The 18687-nt window shown below is 37.0% G+C and overlaps 1 non-coding gene across 1 annotated transcript; it reads right to left on the reverse strand.

The window, feature by feature from the left end:
- Nucleotides 1-17135: 17135 nt before the first annotated feature.
- Nucleotides 17136-17299, reverse strand: LOC117313096 (U1 spliceosomal RNA). The gene has a single exon (XR_004527559.1). It is a non-coding gene; the product is annotated as a U1 spliceosomal RNA (small nuclear RNA).
- Nucleotides 17300-18687: the final 1388 nt, after the last annotated feature.

The following is an 18687-nucleotide window of genomic DNA, read 5'->3' on the forward strand; positions in this document are numbered from 1 at the left end:
TCAGTTTTTCATTTTCCTTCTGAGTTCTCTTGTATACATATAAATATATTAAATAAATGGGTATGCCTCTTTTCTGTTAATCTGTTTTATGTCGGTTTAATTCTTAGGCCCAGGCACATAACCTACAAGGATAGAAGGAAGTTTTTCCTCCCCTGCAGCAAGAGCACTTTGAGAATATTCATTTGCTTAAAGCAGTGGATGAGGTAGGCATCCAGTTTTTATTGGCTATTCACCAGATCATAGCACTTAAGGAAAAACAACTCAGCATGTTATACTTTCCAAAATATTGACATGATACATGTAGCTCTGAACAAAGGACTTACTTTCTTAATTTAGAACAGGTTTTCAATAGATTGTAGTCAAGAAAGCCTAAGAGAATGAAACATGTATGGGTTTTAAAATCAGATACACCTGGGATTAAATCCTGTTTATACCGTATATTTGCTGTTTGTTTGGGGTAAGTTATTTCACTTCCCTGATCTTATTTCTCCTTTGCAAAATTAAGGTAATGATCCTACCAAGTGGGACTGTTTTACATATTAAAGGAAATAATATATGTAAAGATCTTAGGACACAGCAGATATTCAATAAGAATTAGCTCCCCTCCACCCCCATCCCCAATTATTTGCCATGAATAGTAACTTAATCTGGAAACAATGCTCAGAATACATCCTAGATTTTATCCAGTTAATTCAAATACCACATGTGAAAACATATATTTCAAAACAATTTATGCATCTAACCTTGCCATCCCTATACAAATGAATTTTTCTTCAAACTAATGTTGTGAATAACAGAAGATTGGCATGTCATTTGGCATTTGTTTTAGAGAATCCTTCCTTTGTTGATAAAAAGGGTGAATTTTAATGCTTGAAGCAAGTGAAGCAAAGAGTTAGGAGCTTACTTTTTTGAGCTTCCTTTGACTCTTATGTCCATTGGACCACCAATTTTGCTTCTTTCACTTAGAAAGAATAAGCAAGGAAACTCACAAAAATATTAAAGCAAGCCAGTTTCCCCTCCCCCACCACATGAACCATGTGGTATTTGATGCAAATGTGGATTATAAGACTCCAGAGAAAGTTTGTGGAAAAACAGAGATCTGAAACCATAGCATTATGGAATATCTTCTAGGGAACTTTTCAATCATGAAGGCTTCCTTGATAAATTTCTGGTGAATCCTGATGGGAGAATACAGAAAGCAGATAATTGGAGGCTCTTCTATCTTCTACCTGGAGAGAGATTTACTGTAACACCCCTAGGTTTCTGGGGTGGGGGGAGGGTGATAATCCTTTTGTTTACATAATTCTGAAAAGGGGCGTTTAATTTTAAACATTGGTTTGAAAATAATTTTAATTATGTAAATAATATAACTAATGGAAAATTTAAAAGAAGGGAAAAAAAGTGACCATTAATCCCAGTACCTTAAAACAATTATGATAACAATGAGCTGATGTTTTATACAGCTTACACAGTTATAATCATAATATAAATAATCTACTTCTTTTAACACTCTTCATACTTTCCACCTTGAATATAGATTTTATAATGATTGATTTAACACTAGCCTCATATTTCACTTGATGTTTGTAACAATTTACTTAACTACTTTCCTACTTTTAGACATTTAAATTGTTTCTAAAGGAGTTGTTTTAAGGATTGTGACAAATATTTCTAAATGCCCGAGTATTTAAAACAAAAAATGAAAACAATAATGAAAAAACAGACAGTCATTTAATGACAAAGGTGGAAGGGCAGCCACTTACCTAGAACCACCTCTATGGCCCTCTGGTCTAGGGGTCATCCCACCTCTGATTAAACACTTCTGTTACCATACTCGGGTTTGGCTGGTCACTGCCGAAAAGCCAAGAGGCAAGTGTTGGTAGAAAGAAAAGTTGCTTTAATCAGAAAAACTGGCAATCTGGGAGAAGGCAGACCTGTGTCCCGAAAACCAACTCTGAAGATGCTGCTCAGCCACAAAAGTTTTTAAAGGGAAAGTTTTAAAGGGGAGGTAATTTCAGTTAATCATGGAGATAGGGGATCAGACTCATCACCATCTCCCACTGCATGCAGGCTTGTCAACGCCTCGCGATCTTTCTTCAGATGCTGTCTTGTTCCATGGTTTGTTTGTGAGATTACTGAAGGGGAAGCTAGGGAAGAGATCTGGTCATCTGTTAATTACTTATTCTTCATTTCTACTTCTTCGATCTGTCAACTACAAATTGGCACTTGCCATTGGCACTTTCCATCTGCCTCTACAAGGATTAAATCATGTGCTGCTGCAACTGCTGACTTTCAACACCCTCTGAAAGGAATACAGGGTGGAGAGTAGAAATGAGGCACTTTGTGCTCTGGGAAAAACTGGCAGAACCGGTCTTCAGACCGTTATTTTCAGGAGCCGATTTTATGAGCCCAATTTTTGTATCTCCTCATATCTAGAAAAGCACAAAAATCCTTCATGGTGATGTCTGCTCCTCGTGACTAGCAGTAACCTTCATGAGACTAGCAGAAACCTTCTGCAAAAAAAATGTGCTTCATTGCATGTACATCAAAATCACATATATACTGACCTTTCCCCTTAGCTCTTTGGAGCAGTTTCTCAGAGCTCTCTGATGCTGTGTCCCAGGCTATAGTCCTCATTTTGTCCCAAATAAAACTTAACTCTCAACTCTCACATTGTGCACTTTTAAAAATTGACAATCTATGGAAAGAACCAACAGATTAGGCAAGGTATTGTGTGATCAAAAGATTTGAAAGGTGTGCTTTGGGCTGGAGATGAGTAGAGCATGGGGGTGCCTGGTTTAAGGTTAGTTACAATATAGCTTTGCTCAAGTGACAAGACGAAAAGGACCTCCTTCAGAGAGCTCGTTCCTGCAGAGAGCTCTTTCTTGCCAAAAGTTGCTTACACTTCCAGAGGGTGACAAGGATCAAGCCCAAGACACAGTTCTGAAGCAGAGGATCTGGTGGCTTCCTGGAGCTATCTTCCAAATGGCGTCTGTAAATACATGTGTACTTCTAAGGAACTGTTGAGTTCTCCCTACTGTTTTAGGAAAACAAACTATTTTGGTTGTTGAAGGGTTTTTTTTTTTTTTTTTGGCTGTTGTTTTACATCCCAAGGATAAGTTGCTTTCTCTTCATCAGCAGTTTCCATAGTGTATGGAGCAGAAGTCTCCAACTGGCAACCCAGGGGCTAATCATGGCTGCAGATCTGTTTGGTTTAGCCCAAACAGGGTTAAAATTATATGTTAAATTAGTTGCCAACGTTTAAAATTCAAGAGATTTAACATACAGACCTAGATTTTTTTGTATCTTTTGAACAACTGGAGGATCTGGTAATATAGAACCTGTATTTTTACTTCCCGAAAATAGCCTGGACCTCACTAGTATCTGTGCCTAAAAGAAAGGATATTTTTTTCCTTTACCTTTGGCCAGCATCATTTATTTAAATTATTTTCCTCGCCTCTGTGACATCTGAATTTACAACTCTCATGTGCTGGATAACTTTTGTCTTTGTGCCTTTGTATCTGCACAAAGATAGAAATACAAGTGAGGAACAAGCAACAGGGGCACAGATTGACTTTTATTTAGGATAGAAAGCTGTTAAACAATTATAACGATACTTAGTAAATGCAATAGTTGTGTGTGATCTTTACAAGCACAGAGCATAAAAGAAATATGCTGAAGGTAAAAGAAGATGATATGGAGCCACTACTAAAACACTGACTCAGCCCTGAACCAGAGAAGGTTTCGCATTCTACAGAGAAACAAGTAAACACATACCCGTGGTCAAGATGGGTACGTGTTTATTTGTTTGCATGGCTAAATTAGCATAGGGAGATTTGCCAAAGGATGCTCACCCTACAAAGGACTTAGTTCTTCTCAATTATTCCTTTTATTTGATTTCATTTTATTTTATTTTTGGCATTTGGATTAATCTCCACTCAGGCATTCATCTATAGGAAAAGAAAAAGCAAAACATTAACTGGTATCAAGTCACATACGGTGACAGAATTGTCATCTTAATGGAAATATGGAAACTGATGTGACATTTTTACTTGGCTTTATTAAACTACTTCGAACACAAGTGTAATCAAACACTGGATTTAACAGATTTTTATGATTCATTTTATATTATGTACACAAAAAAATTACTAACAATAATCTGATGAACTCCAATATACCCAACCCTCTGCTTATGAAATAATCCATTTAAAGAAAAGTTAATTCCCTCTGCACCCTTGCTCTATCACATGTTCTTCCCTACCCCCAACCCTAAGGTAATCCTTATTCTATATTTAATGTTCATTACTTTTAAGGATGACATTTTATTAGAGAGATTCACTGATCAATTATATTTCTTCTTATACTTCAAATTTATATAAATGGCATTATACTTACACATTGTTCTATACCTTGCTTTTTTTTGTTCAACTTTTGAGATTCAACCATGTTAATATTCAGAGTTCTAGCTCATTCATTTTGGCTGCTGTGTGGCATTTTTTGTAAATATACATCTGAAGAATATAATATTTTCCAATTTTTTACTAGTAAAAATATTTCTGCCTTGAATATACTGACCTTATTTTTAATGCACCCCTTAAACCTATGAGGGCAATTGCAGCTGGCTCATAGGATTTATATCTTTTCCACATCACTAGATTTTGCCAAATTCTTTCCAGTGAGTTATACCTATTAACACTCATACTAGCATTGTAAGAGAGTTGTTTTGCTATAACATTGTCAATACCTAAAAAAAAAATTACTTAACAAAAACCAAGAGGTATAAAGTGGTATTTCAAAGAAGAACTACAATCCTGCAGCCTGTGGAACAAAAACCACATTCACAGAAAGATAGACAAGATGAAAAGGCAAAGGGCTATGTACCAGATGAAGGAACAAGATAAAACCCCAGAAAAACAACTAAATGAAATGGAGATAGGAAACCTTCCAGAAAAAGAATTCAGAATAATGACAGTGAAGGTGATGCAGGGCCTTGAGAAAAAAATGGAGGCAAAGATCAAGAAGAGGCAAGAAATGTTTAACAGAGACCTAGAAGAATTAAAAAACAAACACCTAGAAGAATTAAAGGACAAACAAACACAGATGAACAATACAATAACTGAAATGAAAAATACACTAGAAGGAATCAATAGCAGAATAACTGAGGCAAAAGAACGGGTAAGTGACCTGGAAGACAGAATGGTGGAATTCTCTGCCACAGAACAGAATAAAGAAAAAAAGAATGAAAAGAAATGAAGACAGCCTAAGAGACCTCTGGAACAACATTAAATGCAACAACATTCACATTATAGAGGTCCCAGAAGGAGAAGAGAGAGAGAAAGGACACAACAAAATATTTGAAGAGATTATAGTTGAAAACTTCCCTAACATGGGAAAGGAAATAGCCACCCAAGTCCAGGAAACGCAGAGAGTCCCAGGCAGGATAAACCCAAGGAGAAACATGCCGAGACACATAGTAATCAAACTGACAAAAATTAAAGACAAAGAAAAATTATTGAAAACAACAAAGGAAAAATGACAAATAACATACAAGGGAACTCCCATAAGGTTAACAGCTGATTTCTCAGCAAAAACTCTACAAGCTCCAAGGGAGTGGCATGATATATTTAAAGTGATGAAAGGGAAGAAACTACAACCAAGATTACTCTACCTAGCAAGGACCTCATTCAGATTTGACGGAGAAATCAAAAGCTTTACAGACAAGCAAAAGCTAAGAGAATTCAGCACCACCAAACCAGCTCTACAACAAATGCTAAAGGGACTTCTGTAAGTGGGAAACACAAGAGAAGAGAAGGACCTACAAAAACAAACCCATAACAATTAAGAAAATGGTAATAGGAACATACATATCGATAACGGCCTTGAATGTGAATGGGTTAAATGCTCCAACCAAAAGACACAGGCTTGCTGAATGGATACAAAAACAAGACCTGTATATATGCTGTCTACAAGAGACCCACTTCAGGCCTAGGGACACATACAGACTGAAAGTGAGGGGATGGGAAAAGATATTCCATGCAAATGGAAATCAAAAAAAAGCTGGAGTAGCAATACTCATATCAGATAAAATAGACTTTAAAATAAAGAATGTTATGAGAGACAAGGAAGGACACTACATAATGATCAAGGAATCAATCCAAGAAGAATATATAACAATTATAAATATATATGCATCCAACATAGGAGCACCTCAATACATAATGCAACTGCTAACAGCTATAAAAGAGGAAATCAACAGTAACACAATAGTAGTGGGGGACTTTAACACCTCACTTACAGCAATGGACAGATCATCCAAAATGAAAATAAATAAGGAAACACAGCTGTAAATGACACAATAGACCAGATAGATTTAATTGATATTTATAGGACATTCCATCCAAAAACAGCAGATTACACTTTCTTCTCAAGTGCACATGGGACATTCTCCAGGGTTGATCACATCTTGTGTCACAAATCAAGCCTCAGTAAATTTAAGAAAATTGAAATCATATCAAGCATCTTTTCTGACCACAGCGCTATGAGATTAGAAATCAATTACAGGGAAAAAAACAATCAAAAAACACAGACACATGGAGGCTAAAAAATATGTTACTAAATAACCAAGAGATCACTGAAAAAATCAAAGAGGAAATCAAAAATACCTAGAGACAAATGACAACGAAAACATGACAATCCAAAGCCTATGGGATGCAGCAAAAGCAGTTCTAAGAGGGAAGCCTTAGAGCAATACAAGCCTACCTCAAGAAACAAGAAAAATCTCAAATCAACAATCTAACGTTACACCTAGAGGAACTAGAGAAAGAAGAACAAACAAAACCCAAAGTTAATAGAAGGGAGGAAACCATAAAGATCAGAGCAGAAATAAATGAAATAGAAACAAAGTAAACAATAGTAAAGATCAATAAAGCTAAAATCTGGTTCTCTGAGAAAATAAAATTGATAAACCATTAGCCAGACTCATCAAGAAAAAGAGGGAGAGGACTCAAATCAGTAAAATTAGAAATGAAAAGGAGAAGTTACAACAGACACCTCAGAAATACAAAGCATCATAAGACACTGCTACAAGCAACTCTATGCCAATAAAATGCACAAGCTGAAAGAAATGGACAAATTCTTAGAAAGGTATAACCTTACAAGACTGAACCAGGAAGAAATAGAAAATATGAACAGACCAATCACAAGTACTGAAATGGAAACTGTGATTAAAAATCTTCCAGCAAACAAAAGTCCAGGACCAGACGGCTTCACAGGTGAATTCTATCAAACATTTAAAGAAGAGCTAACACCAATCCTTCTCAAACTCTTCCAAAAAATTGCAGAGAAAGGAATACTCCCAAACTCATTCTATGAGGCCACCATCACCCTGATACCAAAACCAGACAAAGATACTACAAAAAAAGAAAATTACAGACCAATATCACTGACAAATATAGATGCAATAATCCTCAACAAAATACTAGCAAACAGAATCCAACAACACATTAAAAGAATCATACACCATTATCAAGTGGGATTTATCTCGCAGATGCAAGGATTATCAATATATGCAAATCAATGTGATACACTATATTAATAAATTGAAGAAGAAAAACCATATGATCATCTCAGTAGATGCAGAAAAAGCTTTTGAAAAAATTCAACACCATTTATGATAAAAAGTCTCCAGAAAGTGGGCATAGAGGGAACCTACTTCAACCCATATATGACAAACCCACAGCAAACATCATTCTCAATGGTGAAAAACTGAAAGCATTTCCTCTAAGATCAGGAACAAGATAAGGATGTCCACTCTCACCACTATTATTCACCATAGTTTTGGAAGTCCTAGCCATGGCAATCAGAGAAGAAAAAGAAATAAAAGGAATAAAAATTGGAAAAGAAGAAGTAAAACTGTCACTGTTTGCAGATGACATGATACTATACATAGAGAATCCGCCACCAGAAAATTACTAGAGCTAATCAATGAATTTGCTAAAGTTGCAGGATACTAATTAATGCACAGAAATCTCTTGCATTTCTATACACTAATGATGAAAAATCTGAAAGAGAATTTAAAGAAACACTCCCATTTACCATTGCAACTAAAAGAATAAAATACCTAGGAATAAACCTACCTAGTGAGGCAAAAGACCTGTATGTGGAAAACTATAAGACACTGATGAAAGAAATTAAAGATGATACAAACAGATAGAGAGGTGTACCATGTTGTTGGAAGAACCAACATTGTGAAAATGGCTATACTACCTACAGCAATCTACAGATGCAATGCAATCCCTATCAAATTACCAATGGCATTTTTTTTTTTTTTTTTTTTTTTTTTTTTTTGCGGTACGCGGGCCTCTCACTGTTGTGGCCTCTCCTGTTGCAGAGCACAGGCTCCGGACGCTCAGGCTCAGCGGCCATGGCTCACGGGCCCAGCCGCTCTGCGGCATGTGGGATCCCCCCGGACCAGGGCACGAACCCACGTCCCCTGTATCAGCAGGTGGACTCTCAACCACTGTGCCACCAGGGAAGCCCTATTGTCTGTTTACGGCTGCATTTGTATGGTTCCTACATATGGTCTAATTCTCTTTGCTGTGCTTTTAAGAGAAAGCAATGGAAACAATCTCCATATGAGTTCATAATAGTCATCCTTGAACTTGGACTTACACTTCTCTGTATGAATCTGTGAATAGGTTTAAGTGTCTTCTGCATTTTCTCTCTGGTAACTGGTAGCACTTAGTATTTAGTGGGAAAACCCAGAGTTAAATAGATCCTTGGGGAAGGTGAGAGAGTGATGCCTGAGGAAACCATCTTAGCCTCAACATTTACGTGAACTTTGCTTTCTTTTTCTGCAATAGACCAAAGTTGGCTTTAACATTACGACATGTTGTTTTTTTTAAATTTTACTGGAGTATGGTTGATTTACAATGTTGTGTTAGTTTCAGGTGTACAGCAAAGTGATTCAGTTATACATATATTCATTCTTTTTTAGATTCTTTCCTCATATAGGTTATTACAGAATATTGAGTAGAGTTCCCTATGCTATACAGTAGGTCCTTGTTGGTTATCTATCTTATATATAGTAATGTGTGTGTGTTCATCCTAAGCTCCTGATTTATCCCTCCCCCCATGACATGTTTTAAATGACTTATAATCAAGTCAAATTTGTGCTTTAAAGAGGTGCACATGCTTATCCCATGTCTTCTTGCAAGCACAAGCACATGGGGCAAACACCAGTGTGCTGCCTGCCCCAAGTTGAGACGCACAAGGGTAAAGGACCTGGTTCTGCTCTACAAGATCATTCATTTCATAAATCCTTAATGAGGACTGACTACATGCCTGCCACTAGGTGAGGTTGGGAATACAGCAGTGAACAACACTTAAGACTTAGAGTTTAGTACTAATCAGTCTATACCTATAGATATTTCTTCCCTGTGTATAGATAACACTAATGCAAACAAGCCAATGAAAGTACTGAGTACTGGAAGGGATGAAGGATGAAGGTTGGTCCAGGTGGTGGAGGAGATCTGCAAGTAGGAATAGAAACTTGGTGGCATATTAACTGAGAAGCTGCATATGGGTGTCAGTTATTAACAGGGTTGACACTGCAAGGCACCTCCTTTTAGAACTTAAAGTTTCTCCAAGCACTAGCTTCTCCTCTTGGACAGTGTTAGGGATTAAATTGGGTGCCCTTCAAATTCATGCTGCAGTCCTTTAGGGAAGTAATTAAGTTTAAATAAAGTCATAAAGGTGGGGCCCTAATCTGATAGGATTGATATCCTTATCAGAAGAGGAAGAGATAGCAGAGATCTCTCCCTTTCCATGTAATCACAGAGGAAAAGCCTTGTAAGCACACAGTGAGAAGGCAGTTGTCTACAAGCCAGGAAGAAAGACCTCACCAGAAACCAACCCTGGCACCATAATCTTGGACTTCCAGTCTCCAGAACTGTGAGAAAATAAAATTCTGTTGTTTAAGTAACACATTCTGTGATATTTTGTTATGGCAGTTTGAGCTAACTAATATAGACAGCCATCATGATATGATTCATTCATTCAAAAGAGGTTGACCGAGCATCACCTACTATGTGTCTAGTGCTGTGACCAAAACAGGCAAAATCTCTGCATTTGGGGAGCTTACACTCTACTGGAGAGAGACAGACAATATACAGAATGCATAAGTAAAATATGTAATATGTATAGTGAATGGTGATAAATGATATGGAGAAAAATAAAGCAGAGAAAGGGGGACAAGGAGTACCAGGGGGCAGGAATAAGATACAAGAGGGGTTTGAAAATATAATGAATAAACATAATTTCTATTTAAAAAATACATTTTATTTCCCTATGCTGAGAATAGAGTAAAGAGGGAGAGCAGTGGGAGTTCCCTGGTGGCCTAATGGTTAGGATTTGGTGCTTTCACTGCAGAGGCCAGGGTTCGATCCCTGGTCGGGGAAGCATCCCACATGCCACTCGGTGTGGCCAAAATACGCGCACACACACACACACACACACACACACACACACACACACATATACACACACACAAGAGGGAGGGCAGTTAGGGGTCAATTGTAATCATCAAAACAAAATATGATCACCTTGAACCAGGATGATAGTGCTGGGAATGATAAGAAAATGTCAGATTTTGGATTTTGAAGGCAGAGCCATCCAGATTAAATTTAGATAGAAAAAGAAAAGAGTGAAGGATGACTTCAAGGTTATTGGCCTAAGTAGCTGGAACGATAAGAGTTGTCATTAATTGAGATGGGGAAGACAATGGAAAGGAGATGGTACATGAAGATCAAGAGTTTAGTTGTGGGCATGAGTTCCACAAGACTGTCATCCAAGTGGAGATGCTAAGTAGACATTAGATACATGAGTCTGGGGTTCAGAGGAGCTGCCTGGATTGTACTGTACATGGTAGGTAAAAATTTGGGGGAGCCTTCAATGCATATATGGTATTAAAGGCACTAAAGTCTGGAGAAAATTAAGGATACAAGATTGAGTTCTGAGATTCCAATAATAAGAGATTGGGGAAATGAAGAATGAGCAAAGAAGGCAGAGAAGCAATTCAAGTCAGTTCTCTCAAGTCAGAACATGCAGTCTTGAAGCCAAAAGGAGATACGTATCAAGCAGAAGTGGTGAGGTCCTATGAAAAGGAGTTAGAATCAGTGGACTGGAGGTTCTAGCAGGGCTGAAGAATTACTGGAGTCAGGGCATTATAGCAAGGTAGAAGGAATTTAGGTAGATGCAGTAAGAATTTGGGGAGCTTGAAACTGAGTTGATGGAGGGTTGTAGTTAGTTCTTGATTATGACAAAGTGTAGGTGTGAGCATGGGAATGACTGGCTGAAGTGTGGAGGACAAGGTATAACTTCCAGGACATTACAGATGAGGGGTAAATTATCTGAGAGTCCAGAGTCTTGGAATGTGGGTATTCAAAGCACCAAAATGTGGCTAGTATTTGAAGAGTGTGATAGCAATCCAGTAGTTAAAGTCATCCAGAATGAGGGGTATAAACTGTGAAGTGGTGGGTGGTATAGTTTGATGACACTACATAAAAAGCTGGGGTTCTAAAGAAAGATTGGAAAGAGAGTGGTCTGGAAGCAGCATGAGGAGCAAAGATGACTCAGCCCATTTCCAGGGCCCATGGTAGAAGGGGGTGGGAAAGGAAACAGCTGTCACTTTAGAGGGACCAAAGAGAGAGTCTTCAGTGGGGGTCAGATTTCCATTAGAGCAAAAAGGTGAACCTTCTGAAGAAAATCTTCAGAAGAATTTGAGTGTTTTATTGATGACTGATACTAAAGTTCCAGAAGGCATTGGAAGGGTGTCAAGGGTCCGAAAATTGGAGCGTGTACAGAGCCATATGTGGATTTGATTCTAGGGGTTGAAGGGTGACGGGAATCCTAGATATTCTCAAGTGTCTAACATTACAGGAATGGAGGGCATAAAAAGAATCATCCAGATGGTGGGAGACTGGGAAGGACAAGTGGTTGGGAGGAGGCATAGTCTTTATAGAAGCCTGTGGAAGAATTCTTTGTCCCTCCCTTTCACTCCTCCCAGGGGAGGCCTGAAGGCTGGGGAGGCTTAGTCTTACGTGGAATGTGTGCAGTGGAAATATATCCTGTAATTTTGGAGATTTTAAAATATTGAAGTATAGTTGATTTACAATGTTGTGTTAGTTTCTGGTGTACAGCATAGTGATTCAGTTTATATGTATTCTTTTTCATATTCTTTTCCATTGGGGTTTATTATAGGATATTGAATCTAGTTCCCTGTGATATACAGTAGGACTTTGTTGTTTATGTGTTTTATATATAGTAACTTGTATCTGCTAAACCCAAACTCCTAATTTATCCCTCCCCCACCCCCTATCCCCTTTGGTAATCATAAATTTGTTTTCTATATCTGTGAGTCTGTTTCTCTTTTGTAAATAGGTTCATTTTGTGCCATATTTGAGATTCCACATATAAGTAATATCATATGGTATTCATCCTTCTCTTTCTGACTTACTTCACTTCGTATGATAATGTCTAGGTCAGTCCATGTTGCTGCAAATGGCATTATTTCATTCTTTTTAATGGCTGAGTAATATTCCATTGTGTATACATACCATACCTTCTTTATCCATTCATCTGTCAATGGACACTTAGGTTGCTTCCACATCTTGGCTATTGTAAATAGTGCTGCTGTAAACATTGGGGTGCATGTATCTTTTTGAATTATAGTTTTGTCTGGATATATGCCCAGGAGTGGGATTGCTGGATCATATAGCAACTCCATTCTTAGTTTTTTAAGGAACCTCCATACTGTTTTCCATAGTGGCTGCACCAATTTACATTCCCACCAATAGTGTTAGGAGGGTTCCCTTTTGTCCACACCCTCTCCAGCATTTGTTATTTGTAGACTTTCTAATGATGACCATTCTGACCTGTGTGAGGTGGTACCTCATTGTAGTTTTGATTTTCATTTCTCTAATAATTAGTGATGTTGAACATCTTTTCATGTGCCTCTTGGCCATCTATATGCCTTCTTTGGAGAAATGTCTATTTAGGTCTTCTGCTCATTTTTTTATTGGCTTGTTTGATTTTTTGTCATTGAGTTGTATGAGCTGTTTGCATATTTTGGAAATTAATTTTTGAGATTTAAATGTCAAATTTTACTCAGCTTACTGATATTTAGAATACAAACTTTATTTCTCTCTCACACATATTTCTGATACTTATTCTAAGCATTCCATGCCCACAAGCAGCTCTTTAGTGTTTCCTGGCAAAGGTTTTTCTTCCATGCATAGAGAGTAGCCATGGCCTTGCTACATTTCTAAACATGTTCATACTAAAGGAAGATGTCCTTTCCCAAGGTGGGAGTAATTCCCTTGGATAATTGTTTGAAGAGAGCAAACATTTCTCTCTGCTAAATGCTCTGAGTCCCCCACTTAGCCACCAAAGCAAATAAGCACAGGTTAGGAAATATAAACAGGCATCTTTACAGACAGTATGAACAGATCATAATTTATCATTTATTAATTATAGCTAGCAAATCTGTTTCCAGATAGCAGCTTATGATAATAAAATATACAATAAAGTTGTTAAAATTAACAGAAAATTCAAAATATTGATAGAAAAATAAACCACCATATACTAATCATTCAGGTTAATGACTTACTATAACAAACATTAAATTTTTTTCTGAGCCTCCTAGAGGTCAAAGCAAAAAGGGATGAATTATAAGGTTCTTATGCACTTTATGATAGGACTAATGATATTTTTGGGTGCCTGTTATGTGTCACTTTTGTTATAATATAAACCTTACAACCACCCCATGAGATTAATTCACCATCCCCATTTTAATATGAGGAAATGGAGATTCATAAAAGGAAAGTGCCTTTGCCAAGATCAAATGACTGGAAATCATAAAAGTATTTTGTCTACAGCTGAACCCTGTCTTTGTTCTTTCTAAAATCCAGGAACATGGTAATAAATTTTAACTTAGTAAAGGTGTTTCTGCAAATCTTCCTTTGATATCATTGCCTGGGAGCAAAAGGAAAGGAAAAATTTGATATTCAATCATTGTAGTCTGTAGGCAATTATTTTCCTTGCCATGACCAGCAACAGGTTGTAAACTTTTTATCAGTTTCTACTTGCCAGAATATCAGGAAGGATAGTTTGTTAGAGTGAAGAACAGTGTTTTAAATAATGGTTTCTTCTTCTTAAGTGCTTTCTACATTCTAATAATAAAATTAATTAAATCCACACTCTTTGTTATTTACTCTATGTTAGTTTCCTGGGGCTGCTGTAAGAAATTTCCACAAACTGGATGGCTTAAAACAATGAGAATTTATTTCTCTCATAGTCCTGGAGGCCAGAAGTCCAAAAATTAAGATATCAGCAGGAGCACATTTCCTATTGAGGCTCAAGGTGAGAATCCCTTATTTGTCTCTTCCAGATTCTGGTGATTGTTGTCATTCTTTTACTTGTAGCTACATCACTCCAGTCTCTGCCTCTGTGATCATATTGCCTCCTCTGCTGTGTGTCTGTGACTGATATCTCTCCTTATAAGGACACCACTTGTAATTAGAGCACACCTGGATAATCCAAGATAATCTCTGTCTCTAAAGACCCTTAACTTCATCATATTTTTGCCATAAAATATAATATTCACTTTTTTGCCATATAAGGTAATATTCATATATTCAAAGATCAGAAAGTGAATATATCTTTGGGGTTTCATTTTTTCAGTTTGCCACAATTTTCTTTCTGGCTGCCAAAGTTTCATCTCTGTCCCACATGCAAAATACGGCCAGCCCATTCCAACATCTTCAAAAGTCTTAACTCATTTTAGTAACCACTCAAGTCCAAAATTTCATCTAAAGAACATTAGCTCAAAAGCCCCAGATCTCATCCTGTAAATAATCTAAATCAAGTATAGGTGACAGTCGGGCATGATTCCTCCTGGGGCAAAATTTATCTCCATCTATCTATGTGTGAGACCAGAAAACAAGCTATCTACTTCCAAAATTCAATTTGAAGACAGGTATACTATAACAGTTATAGACATGCTCATTCCAAAAGAATGAAAGTGGAAGGAATAAAGGGGTTACCAGTTCTAAGCAAGTTCCAAATCCTGCAAGACAAATATCAGGTTTCTAGTCCTAGGAATAATCCTCTGTCACTCAGCTCTGTACCCCTTTGCATCCATGTCTCCACCCTTCAAAGTCATTCTTCCTTTTCCTTGAAGGTTAGCACACTTTTGTAGCTGAGTAGATTTATAAGCATGTTTCCTGTTTGCAGAATTTAGGGAGTCCAGCAGACTTTTTTCATGTTGTTTTATCTCTCTTTCTGTCCAAACTGACAGTGTTTCTCCTGAGGTAACATTCTTAAAAACTTTGTGGGTCTCCTGTGTGTTATAGGTATTCACATCATTAAATAAGAGGGCCCTCCACAGATCTTTCTCGGATAATCCCATCTTAATTCCTGGCTTCCTTGAGATGATTGAGTAGATCCATGAGTCACACACCTGATCTCTTTAGCTAGAGGTTGTCCAACTGTATCTTTAGACTTCTCTCCAGGGCATGCTCTCCTAACAGTGAATCTCCTAATTTTGGCATCATTTGCAATTTGGATAGGCTGAGAATTTCTCAAATCATCAAGTTCTGGTTTCTTTTTGTTTAACAGTTATTTCTTTATCTCTTTCCTCTTTCATTTAATCATGAGCAGCAAGAAGAAACTAGGTCACACCTTCAACATTTTGTTTAGATGTCCAAGATTTTTGTTTACAAATTCTGCTTTCTATACAACTGTAGGATGCTGTTCTCCCTTATAAGGACATTGTGATGGTATTTAGGGCCCACCTGGCTATAATCCAGGATAAGGTTCACCTTTCAATATCCTTAACTTAATCATATCTTTTGCCCTTATTTTTTAATATAAAGTAATATTCACAGGTTAGGGATTAGGAAGTGGATATATCTTGAGGGAGGAGGGCATATTTTCAGCCTACCACAAGCTGCAAAATCATTACCCTTCAGGGGAAAAGCATTTTTTGTAAGATTGTACCACCAGAGGTAGATTCAATCCACCTGATCAGTTAGCTCTTGTTTAGAGGAGAGGTTTTGATTTTAAATCTGAAAGATACTCTACACATATATCAGTAGAATGGGAGAGAAAGTAAAGCATGGTTATTATTTCACGATGAGGCTCATGCCTGTTTATACCAGGGACATATGAAGATTTGAAAGTTGAGGGCTAGTGTAAGAAAATGAAGAGGCAGAGGCAGAATTAGGCAGACTGTTGCCATGGTGATACAATTAGTATCTCTCTCACACACACACACACACACACACACACACACACACACCCCAAAAAAATACAAATCAGAGCATGTATTTGCAGTGCTCTGAATTTTGGTTTTTAAATTAAAAACATACCTTAGGGATCTCCCCAAATCATCATCTATAGAGTGATTCTTCATTCTTCTAATGGCTGCCTCTTATACTATTCTGTATATGTACCAAGAGTAATGTAATTCCTTACTGGATGACATTTTTCCTCCAGTTTTCTGGTTATTCTATGAACATCCTTGCATATATGTCTTTGCACACATGTGTGAGAAGCTATCCAAGTCAGGGCCCACTTATTTACCTAACTCCTTTGGGGGTGTCATTCACACCGTAATCTATGGGAATGGAACTGCCTGAAGTTGGGCCGTGTGTTAGCCTGCAAGGCTGTTCTCAGTGGCTGTGAGTGAGATACTTTCCCAGAGATGAAATGCTAGTTCTAAAGTTAGAGTATGTAAAACATGAGTCTGTATTCATTTACAGTGTCATTAACAGTGAGTGCTTGTGATGACCTGTTTTCTGCATGGCTTCTAAAATGTGCAACACACAATCCTACAGAAACAGTTGCTCCTGAAGTTGTGCAACACGTGAAATAGGGTGGCCCTGATTTCTCAAAACTCTATAATCAGACTGATTTAAGTAGACTATTAAGTAAAAAATAGTATCCTCTTAAAATTTGCACTTATGTAATTACAAAGGTGTTTGGGCATGTTTTATATATTTATAATCTGTTTATAGGTATGTGTGTGTCTGTGTGTAACCTCTTTGTTCATACTATTTGCCTATTTTTTTTTTTATCAGGGGAGGGCACAAACGCAGTCCCCCACTACCACAAATTATGCAGTCGAGTTTCCCCCATTTGGGGAAATCACAGGGGTCAGCACATCCGGAGTGCAATGGATAAGCCTCGCCCTGAGAAAACCACCTTCGTGATCATGGTATCTCCCCCGCCAGGTAAGTATTATTTGCCTATTTCTTTTCTTGAGGGATTATAGATCAAGACTTTTATTAAAGACTTAAAGATGAAAAATAATTTATTTCAAATGTGCTGGATATAATTTTTCAGTGTCATTCTATTGACCACTAAAAATTTAATACAGTTTGAGTTGCATGTCTTTTGTATAAATACCATTTCCATTATATGGTAATAGAAATATCCCGTGTTTCCTTTTTAATCCTTTTTAGCCTTTAGTAATTTAAGGAGTGTGTTCAATATTGATATCCAATTTTGTTTTCATTTTTCTCCAAATGGTTTATTATTTTCTGACGCCATTCACTTAATAACACACATTTTCTTACTGACTGGAAGTGTACATTTATTGTATGCTGAATTCCCATGTATATTTTAGTTGGTAACACCTTTATAACTGAGCCAAAAGAAGAGCAGAGTTATACAAAATATGATGGAGGAAAAATAGTGGATTCCATTTGGGATATGTTCATATGAGTTATATTTCGGACAAACAGGTGAAGAGGTCCATTCAGTATTCAGGATTTCTGTGTTTAGCCTCATTTTAAAACAGGTCCTCATAGATATTTAGTTGCCATTACATAATCTTGGCCAAGCCAGATTTCCCCAAATATTTTGTCTTCAGTTTCATCATGGTCTGTCTCTTATGGCAGGGGCTTTAAGTCTTGGCACTATCACAATTAAAAAAATTAAAAGAGTTCTAATTCCAACTGAGGTGACAGGTAATTCATCCCTAACTTTTTGTACTTTGATTTTGTGTAAAGAGAAGGTGTAAAGGAATGTGCCTTTTATGAATGGACAGTTCTGGTACCTTGGTTATTAATAATATAGCTTTATTTAATGGTAAAATAGTTTCATTATATGTGAAGTCTTAACTTGTTCCATGTAAATAACAGTTCTAGGAGGAAGCTCCCTGTGGAGAATCTATGTAAGCAGTCATCTTTTTTATAAAACCGTATTAATTTTCAGAGTTCAAAGACTTGGTTTTAACAAATTTGTTTTTATAAAGTTAGCAATGAGAGTGACCTTAGGAAAAAACATTAGGAATGTCACTTCAGCCAAGAATCCTATTGGAGAAAATATTCCCTGAAGAAACCAAAGCAGTTATTAACTGTCTACTTCTAATTTAACTTTGGACTGAGTGAGAACATTGGATGATTGCCATCCTCTGAAGCCTTATCATTTTTAGTTAACATTTAGCTAAATCTTTCTTTTGTGTTTCCCTTGTCCATTATGAAGTAAAATCTAATATCCAGCCAGTTCGTTTCTAAATTCTAATTAGGTTACCACCTGTCCTTATTACATTTACATGAGACATTTTGGAATGGGTGTTACATATTGGGCCAATTTGTGTGAGGTATGATAGTATGCGACAATCAA

The sequence above is a fragment of the Tursiops truncatus genome, chromosome 7 (assembly GCF_011762595.2).
Source record: "Tursiops truncatus isolate mTurTru1 chromosome 7, mTurTru1.mat.Y, whole genome shotgun sequence".
NCBI lineage: Eukaryota > Metazoa > Chordata > Mammalia > Artiodactyla > Delphinidae > Tursiops > Tursiops truncatus.